Below are 10499 nucleotides of genomic sequence, written 5' to 3'. Positions count from 1 at the left end.
TTGGTCTGCTGTGTTTCTAATTAAAACATTTGCAAACGAACGAACAAACAAAAAGACCTGTAAAAGAATAAACTAAATAAAAATATTTTGCATAATATTTCTGTAACATGAGAACCACAGCCTTTCTTGTGTTTTGGCCCCTTTCTTCTGGTTTTCCAGAGGAAGCAGCAGCTCGTTTTCTCAAAGTGAGGTAATGAATACTGTCAGTATCACTATGTAACTATAAAAATTGCTTGTGCTAAAAGATCCCATTCTATTTGGGTCTGATGTGTGTGGGAGAGGTGTTTCCGCCCTACCCTGCCTTTTTTTTTTTTTTAGTGTGGGTGTGAACTAGATTTTTGGAAAAGGCACACCTTTACTGTATAAAGCACATCTGCAGAAAGTGAAAGCCACACCTGAAAGAAAGTAATTTCCTGCTGATCAGGGAAAGTAATCCAAAAACTTTGGAAGTTAAACATCTAACGTCACTGCTTAGAATTTCAAACTAGAGTTCTGTAAATGAAATGATAGTGTTGCAGCTTAAAAAAATTTACTTTCACTATTTGAAGAAGCTGGATAGTGAGGAGATGATTAACCCTTGTTAGCCTGGTATAAATGTAGGTTATGAATCGTCTTTAAGGCACCAAAATGGAACATGGAAGATCTGGACATTCAGACTTGTAATTTCAGTGATCTTTGTGCAACCACTTTTTTCTTTAGTGCTTGAACTGTTATCTCTAGAAGAGTGTCCATAGAGAAAGTTATGGTTGTGTTGACTTGAAGGAGTTTAACAGAAGGCTTGACTGTCTGCAGAAGACAACCTGAATATTGCTATGGAGTAAAGCAGAAAAACCTAGGCAAGAGCTTGTACTGGTAGCATAGCCAGGAACAGCAAGCTCTCTGGAGACTCAGCAATGTGAACATGAATAGGCTCTTTCCTGTCATAATTTAACCATTCATACCATTCTTAGTGGAGGCAGCTGCAACATGTGTAAAAGGAGCTCCAAAGCACCCTGCTCCCAGGGTGCCCACTGGTGGAGCTCATCCCACCAGGGCTGCCAGGGTTCTTCAGGCCAGCCAGTCCCGGCACGGCTCCAGCAGGGAGAGGAGTGAGATGTGAGGGAAGCAGCTCTGCAGATACCAGGCCAGTGAAGATGGAGTGAGAGGAGGTGTGCTGGAGCTGAGATTCTCCTGCAGCCCATGCCAGGCGGCCTCCCTGCAGCCATGAGAGAAATGGTGGAGCAGAGATCCACCCACAGCCCGTGGAGGACCCCATGCCAGAGCTGGTGACTGTGCCCAAAGAAGAAGGGCATGCTGCCCTGTGCCTTCCCCCTCTCTCTGTTGCAAGTCCCGCATGGAGCAGGTTTCTTTGTCCCGTCTTAAAATGTTATTCACAGAGGCACCGACTGGCTCGGCCCTGTCCAGAGGGTGTCCAACCTGGAGCCAGAGAAGCTTCCAGCAGCTTCTCACAGGAGCCATTCCTGTAGCCCCAACCCTGCTACCAAAGCCCCACCACACAAACCCAACACAATCCTTCACATGGATTTTTTAAAGCTCTCTCTTTTCAACCTATATTAACCTATTTCTTTCTTTATTCGATGGAAAGCAATGGAGCTTGCCGTGTGCCTGGGAATCTGGCTGCACATGCAAACAACACCTCTCGTCCCTCTGCAGGAGCACAAGCACAGCTCAGAAAGTAGCAGACACTACACATCCCAAGGAAGAAATCACATTTTTCCTTTTTAGCTTAGTTTCTCAGTGAAGCACCTAGTGTTTCAGATCTGTTTTGAAGCAGCTGACTTCTCCAGGTACCATTTCTGGAAATTTCGTGCCCAGCTCAGGAGCCCAGACTATGGAAGGAATACACACATGAGGAATCATGAAAAGATAAATAACATGACGTGGCTTAAGAAGTTTGTGGAAATTGAAAATTGGTAGAGTTTTCATATTAATGGCTTTCCTCCTAGTTTTACTTCTGTTTCTGTATTTTATTGGCCTTTCTGCACCTTTATTATTTTTTTCCCAAAGCAGGAATTTCATCTGCCAAACACTAACATGAGGTTTTCTGATGAGAATTCAGTGGTTTTCCAACAATGCCTCCTATAGGGCATATAGATTTTTCATGTATCCTGTCATAAACGTCAGTCATCTATGTTTTCAACACTGAACTACATGGCTAAATCCATCCATGATTTAATTGCATTTATCTTTAAACAATTGAGAAAGCCTATGAAATTTGATGAGAATTAAACTGTTAATTGAATAGACTCTTGATTTTAAATTTTGAATGATGAAATGTCAAGCTCTACTGAACAGCTGAACTGTATAACTTATCATCAGATTTTCCAAAAAACATTTTTTAATATTTTCTGACTGAATTGAGTTAATTAATAAAAATTAAATGCTAGCAGGGCTTACATTCATGCATGTTTTCATGCAAACAGGGTGAGTTCAAAGTAAGTTTTAAGAAAAGGTGCAAGGTTAGATGTGGCCATGATTTTAAAAATAATTGAATTTTTTTATATTTTAATTATGAAAAGCATGATTTCAGAGACTGAATGATCACTGCTTCCAGGAAGCCAGGCCTTTTGGTTGTGCCTCAGTCTGGATGCCAAAATAATGATGAATAAAATATTTCATATTACAATATTGGTAAAGAGATAATATAAACCACAAAGTTCTTCCAAACATGAACTCAAAAATATCTCGCACATAGAGCTGGGTCACCGCATGAAAAATTGTACACAGAAAGAAATGAGTGAGAATTCTAACAACAGATGCATTAACTTCAGGAATAGAAAGTAGTGAGTATTAAAAGCTATGGAAGGAAATTATATCAAAAGTGGTAAGGATTGATTATTCTCACACGAGGTTCAAGCCTAATCAGAATGTTTAATACAATAGTTTATACTGTTATTAAGGGGTGACGTGGTTGTGAGAATATCTGAAAAAGAGGCAGCTTTTATTTTACTGCCATTTTTTGTTTTTTAGATCACAGTCCAATCTGGCTGAGTTAAAACATGCTGAAGGATGTTTACTGTAGCCCACACCTTAAAAGAAAACAACACAAAACCAAGAAACATCTAAAATCACCAAATCCATACTCCAGCTCTGCCACACACTGGATTACGTTATACTTTTCATCGTAAAAGTATAAAAAAAAAGCTTGTATATTAATACAATATATACTTTATCACTACTCAAATTAGAAAATTATTCCAGAATCCAAGAGCTCCAGAGGCTGGGAACTTTCAGAATGACAATTAAATATTGGTATGTTTAAAATGGTCTCTCTATAGTGGAGCATCTCTCAAAACAGCTGTGCTAAGTACCCTGGAAGACCAAGCCCTAACGAAATCGGGACACCATCAGTCCTCTGCACTTTCTCTAAATACAGGGAGATTCCTTCAGCTTCCTACAAATATGAAGGCACCTGACTTGAGATCTGAGGAGTGACATCTTCAGGCCATGTCCATGACTGTCGCTCTCCATAACCTATCCCTGCCACCTACTGATGTCTTATACTCAGAGCTTCAGTAGTCAAACAATACCTTGCTGTTGCAGTTTGGGCCGGCTGGCAACTAAAGGTCACACAGCTGCTCACTCACCGTCCCCCATTAAAGAGGAAAAGGGAAGGAGACCCATGAATTGAGATAAGAAAAATTTAATAGTGATAATGATAATAATAATATGTATAATGATAACAATATATACAAAAAAGTGATGCACCATGTAATTTCTCATCACCCAATGACCAATGGCTGTCCCATTCTCGCTAACGAACCCAAAACAGATAAGTCCTGACACCACAATCCTGCACGAGCATGAGGCCCGAAAAGAGAAGGAGAGAGAGAGAGAGCACTCTCAGAGTCCAAGAGTGAGAGTCCCTGGAAAAGCAAAGGCCCGTCTTTCTGGTCAACACTCATCTATATGCTGGGCATGATGTTGCATGATATGGAATACTTCATTGGCCAATTTAGCCCTCAATGCTAAGTCTAAGTTCAAATCATAAGGCGAGTTGTGCCTGCCTGCACACTGGCAAGAACACAGGGAGCTGAAAAGTCCTTGAGGTCTCAGTGCGAACTATAAACACCAGTGTGGTATCAACATTCTTCTCATAGCAAATCTCAGACTAAAACCAAAACCCAGAGCTCTTCTAGTTGCTAAAAAGAAAAGCTAACTCTGTCCCAGCTGAAATCAGGACACTTGCTCTCAAAACAAACAAAAACTTGGTACGCAATCTAAATTCAATCATGTTTGCCTTTTCTTCTAAACTAAAATGTAGCATGCTGAATCAAGACAATACCAATGGCCAGATAAAATTAAAACCCGATTATCTTAATGGCAGGTTATTAAATCATCATTTGTCTTCTCCATTCACCCTCTGTATTCCTATATATCTAATGTCCTAATAGTCACAAAAATATTACAACCTGTTACAAAATTTCATTGAAGTTAAAGTGAGACAATTTAATATTTTTTTTTTTAAGTAACCTGAATTTATTTCCCATGAAGCATCAGATACATATAGCTGTCACGAATTACTAGCGTTTTCTCCCTTTCCTGGTAAATAGTTTAGTTTTAGGATTTGTCATTCTGAGCTATGATGAATTTGCAGAACAACTACCTAGTGGAATGGATGACCATGAGCCAGCAATGTGCCCTTGTGGCCAAGAAGGCCAATGGCATCCTGGGATGTATTAGAAGCAGTGTGGTTAGTAGGTCGAGAGAGGTTCTCCTCCCCCTCTACTCTGCCCTGGTGATGCCACATCTGGAATATTGTGTCCAGTTCCGGGCCCCTCAGTTCAAGAAGGACAAGGATCTGCTTGAGACAGTTCAGCGCAGGGCCACAAAGATGATTGAGGGAGTGGAGCACCTCCCGTATGAGGAAAGGCTGAGGGAGCTGGGTTTCTTTAGCTTGGAGAAGAGGAGACTGAGGGGGGGCCTCATTAACATTTATAAATATGTAAAGGGTGACTGTCATGAGGATGGAACCAGGCTCTTCTCAGTGGCATCCAATGATAGGACAAGGGGAAATGGATATAAGCTGGAACATAGGAGGCTCCACTTAAACATGAGGAAGAACTTCTTCCCAGTAAGGGTAACAGAACACTGAAACTGGCTGCCCAGAGAGGTTGTGGAGTCTCCTCTCTGGAGATGTTCAAAACCTGCCTGGACGCTTTCTTGTGTGATCTAATCTAGGTGGTCCTAGATCAGGGGGATTGGACTAGATCCTTTGAGGTCCCTTCCAATCCCTAACATTCTGTGATTCTGTGATTCCGTGAAATCAAAAAGAAAAATGTATGCTGTGTGCCCAGAGAAGGGCATGGCTCCATGGGAAGCCCATGCTGGAGCAGTCTGTTCCTGAAAGACTGCAGCCTGTGGGAAGGACTTGTCGTAGAAGTTCATGGAGAACTGTCTTGTGTGGGAAGGAATCCCACGCTGGAGCAGGGGAAGAGTGTAAGGAATCCTCCCCCTGAAGAGAAAGAAGCAGCATAAACAACGTGATGAACTGACCACAATCCCCATTCCCTGTTACCCTGTGCCACTAGAAGAGGAGGTAAAACTGGAAAAAGGGAGGGGTGGGGAGAAGGTGTTTTTAAGATCTGATTGTGTCACTTTTGTTTCTCATTATCCTCTTTGATGTGGTTGGAACCAAATTAAATTGATTTTTTTTCCCCCGAGTTGTCTGTTTTGCCTGTGATCCTAACTGGTGAGTGATCCCTCCCTGTCCCTGTCTCAACCCTCAAGACTTCCGTTATATTTCCCCCTCTCTATCCCACCGATGGGGAGGAGTGAGAGAGTGGCTGCATGGTGCTTAGTTGCTGGCTGGGCTAAGCCATGACAAGGATTGTGAAGGCTTGGTAGATGTGGAGGGGAGCAGTGGATCTTGTCTATCTAAACTTCAGTAAGATTTTCAACACTACCTCCCATAATATCTTCATAGACAAGCTGTTGATGTATGGGCTGGATGAGCAGACAGTGAGGTGGATTGAAAGCTGACTGAACAGCCGGGCCCAGAGGGTGGTGATCAGTGGTACAGGGTCTAGTTGCAGGCCAGTAACTAGCAGAGTACCTCAGGGGTCAATACTTGGTTCAGTCCTGTTCAACACCTTCATCAATGATCTGGATGACTGGACAGAGTGTACCCTCAGCAAGTTTGCAGATGACACGAAATTGGGAGGAGCAGCTGGTACTCCACAGGATAATGCTGCCATTCAGAGGAACCTCGACAGGCTGGAGAAATGGGCTGATAGGAACTTCATGAAGTTCAGTGAGAAGTGCAAAGCCCTGCACCTTCTGAGGAGCAACCTCATGCACTAATATATGCTGGGGACCACTCAGCTGGAAAGCAGATTTTGCAGAAAAGGACCTGGGAATCCTGTGGACACCAAGCTGAACATAAGCCAGCAATGTGCCGTTGCAGCAAAGAAGGCTAATGGTATCCTGGGCTGCATTAGGAGTATTGCCAGCAGGTTGAGGGAGGTGAATCTTCTGCTCTACTCAGCACTGGCAAGGCCACACCTGGAGTGCTATGTCCAGTGCTGGGCTCTCTAGTACAGAGAGACTTGGACATACTGGACAGAGTCCAGTGAATGGCCATGAAGATGATTAATGGACTGGAGCATCTCTGCTATGAGCAAAAGCTGAGAGAGCTGAGACTATTTAGCCTGGAGAAGAATCTGCTCAGGAGGGAACGTTATTAATGTATATAAATAGCTGAAGGGATTTTCTTTCCCAAATGCTGGAAAAGCTCAGTGTTCCTAAACGTTCCACTACAGTAGATCAACCCAGGACCTACAATGGTTAGATAGTAGGGATGCTCAGAGAACGTGACCATGAGTAAACTGCTGGAGACACTATAACAGATCTTCACACTCATCCAAGTAGGAATTTTAACCGTTACATTAAATTGTTATCTCTATTCCAAAGAAAAGTATGTGTTCAGAGAAATGGCCAGAAACACAGGTGATGTCCCTTGGTTTAGAATAAACCATAACTTGATGATTAGGGAAGGCTGTACCAACTAAGGGTAAACATAATAATCATCCAGCTTGTGTTAACTGCTTAGTTAAGTCTTATGCCTACTCCGACTGCTTACTAAGCCAGTTACAGGCAATGTGAGAGATATGTAGGCTTCTAGTTCAAGAATAAGTGTTTCATTTACTAGCACGCCAAGAGGAAGAGGCATGACCGTTCTCTCTCAGATATGCTTTGAAAGAAAACTTCATTGACTTCTCTAGAAAGCTCATCCACTTTGTTTTCCCAAAGTATAGCTATTGAAACTCTTATTATTGAATATAATGAGTATTATTGAAACTCTCTCTCCCTTGAGAGTTTCAGACATTGGATCCCTGCCATGCTTAAACAAGAGGTAGATGCTGGATAGCCTCAGTAGAGTACAGGAGAACATTAAATGGCTGGAATAAATGAATGTCAAAAAGCTGAGGTTCTGTTAAATTCAGACGTCTCTAAGGCTTCCAGAATCGGAGTTTTGAACATAAGCGTATAATGTATGAATTCAATATTAATTCAATACTTTTTGGAATTGTTCCAAAATAACCCTTTTTATAGAAGCAGACATTACTGCCTACTGTTATAGCTACTTTTTTCCCCTTTAAATATATCTGTAATGTCAATGTGCATTAACCTACAATTCGAAAAAAAACCATTATTCGCAACATTCCACCTACCTGCCGGAAAATTTTATTACATGACTTCTAACATTTAAACAGTGAATGAAGCTAGAAATGTCCAGGGGACTTTCAGCCTTTTAGAAGCTGGTAGTTAATTACTAATTATTGCATGGAAAAGCTTTATGATTAAAAAAGAAAGCAGGGCAATCAGAAAGAATGGATAATGCAATATAAAAAGAAAAATTTTTTCCAGTGAAAACTTAAGGTCCTCAGTTCTCAAGTACATCTCTGGAAATGAGGTTTTTTGCATCTATAAAAATATAACAGAAGAGTAAGGACACATCTGAAATGGTTTCTGTTACAATGTCTGCTCTTCTGTTTCCATTCTAATCTGTATGTTTGACAAACGAGCTGAGTGTGTAGTAAAAAACAAGTGCCTCATTTTTGCTGCCACACAGTGTAATTGGAAGTCACCAGAAACTAAGCACCTCCATTTTGGTTTTTGGGAAAACTCAGGAAGACTTATTTCTTTAAAAATTCATAGTGAGTCACTCATATTTATGTAAAGCCCAGGGAATAAACCTGCAACCCGAATGCAAGAGAGCTAAGGTCAGAACTCTCCTCTGCTTAACACAGTGCAGCCTCATAAACCAGACAGTGCCAGCCTCATTTGTAATAAAATATTTTAGGTTTATGGAACTTGTGTAGGTATGTTTAAGTTCAGGAGTAATGCACACAAGGCAAGTACAGTAGTATAATAAAACAGATTTTTCCCAATGTGGTAAGTGAACCAAGGTAGTTTGGGAACTGTTAATATGAGGTTTTGGACTACCTCCGCCCATTGATTATGTAACAAAACTGAATTAATTAATGAGATTTTCATAAACATTAATGTTGTTAATCATTTGCATATGGCAAAATTATAGAAGATAATTTTTAAATTGCTATTAATATTAAGCACTCTGCAGTTTCTATTTCCTTGCAGTTACTGTACTTTAGGAAAGCTTAACCTTCATGCAAAAGGAATGGGAAGAGGAGGTAACAAATGTGGAGAGAATAAAGGCAGTTTATTTTCTGTTCCCAGAAATGGACAGTTAGATGATATATATAGTCTGTTTAAATCTTCTAGATTGTCAGTACCGAGGAGCTCTGTCTTGACTTGTAGTAACAATCACAAGTCTGAGTGTCATTGTCTTTTTTTTTAAACAGGGTGCTTATGGGAAAATGCGCCATCATTACAAAGACATTTTATAAAGTCTCACCTTAGAAATCTATACATGACTTTTCACGCAACCTAGACACTTAAAAGTATGAACCTTTTATTTCTGAATAGAGAATATATAACAAATGTTCTTTCGATGAGTTTAAATTTTTAACACAAAGTTGTTCATGGGTTTTAGGAGAGGTATTCGAAATAGCATTTTATAATTAGATATTTTTAAAGCTGTATGATTTTCCATAGTTACTACAAATACAATTTTTCCTCAAATCCCAGAATCTTCCAAATCAGCATAAAGTGGCAGATTTACCTATCTCTTAATTGAAGGTAAAATGAGATATGTTTGTTCTCATTCCTGCTGTTGTCAGAATTCAGGAAAATATTTTAAATGGTGAATATGTAATTGTAAGATATTCTAAACAGGTGTGTATATATATACATGTATACACGTACATAAAAATATTAGTTGCACTGTTGATTTACTGTGCAGAAGAAATAATTTGCAAGAAGATTTGAGAATGGCATTTGTTATAATTTTTTAAATGAAACTTCATAGTGATTGTGTTTTCTGAACTCCAGAGGAAAATGAGATACTAAAAATTGTTAAGTCATAACTTTTTGATACATACAGCCTGAAGCTAATAAGAAAATGAATAAACAAGGTTTAAAAAGCTGCCATTTAAAAAAAAAATCTTAATTCTGAGTAGAAAGATTTATGTTGCTGTAACAAATGTTTAGTCTGCATTATCTTGGGCTTTGAAAGCAATGACACTGGTGTGACATGGATAGTTATATACAATCTACTTATATAAACATAGCCAAAACATTTTGTACAGCAAACTTTCTAATTTCTTATGCTTTAGATTGTTCCAATTGCCTAATGCACTTTAATTTTCACTGTGCAAAATCATAATGTTCAATTCTGAACTTTCATTTTTCTTGTTCAGAGTAGGATTGAATGTTTTCACTTTCCTCTAACCAGTGGCTGGAAAATACTCTCCACCCTTCCTACAAATTGGACACTTCACTTTACAATAACTTGCAGAAGCTTTTTAATACCCTGTTTAGTTTTTGTTTTGTTTTAGAGTTCCATTTCATGAGATGGACAATTGTTTCTACACTGCATTCCTGCCAATTCCAGATGAGTTGATTTCTTTTTTTTTAATTGAATGAATTCCAGTAGTGGGTTTCCTGGCAACAAGTGGAACTTCTCCGACCATGACTTAGCAATGAGACTTGGGGAATTTCACAGTTACCCCACATTTCATGACTGTACTTTGAGATAAATTCTGACACATTTACTTTCCTTTCCTTCCAATGTACCCCTGGCCATTTCCTTGCTATATACTGAGTTTCATTGGTAGGACTGGGCTTTGTAGCCTGGGAGAAAGCCTTGTAACCCTTAGGCCAGCTGCCTAATTTACTCTGTGAGGGATTCAAGACCCCAGAGCATATCTTTGAATAGTGGCAATGTGTGGCAATACAAGGTACTCATAATTTCTACTGATTGTTTCAAACTTGGTTTCAAGGCTGCATTCCAAAATACTGTCTTTCATGTAGAACTGATGTGTTTGTCACTTGTTAATCTTGGGGCATCTTGCAAGTTGCAATTGATGGCTATTCTTCATATTCCTGATACATAACTGAGTTGGAAATGTAAGTCA

The sequence above is a fragment of the Tauraco erythrolophus genome, chromosome 7 (genome assembly GCF_009769465.1).
Source record: "Tauraco erythrolophus isolate bTauEry1 chromosome 7, bTauEry1.pri, whole genome shotgun sequence".
NCBI lineage: Eukaryota > Metazoa > Chordata > Aves > Musophagiformes > Musophagidae > Tauraco > Tauraco erythrolophus.
Note: the sequence above shows the minus strand (reverse complement) of the source record.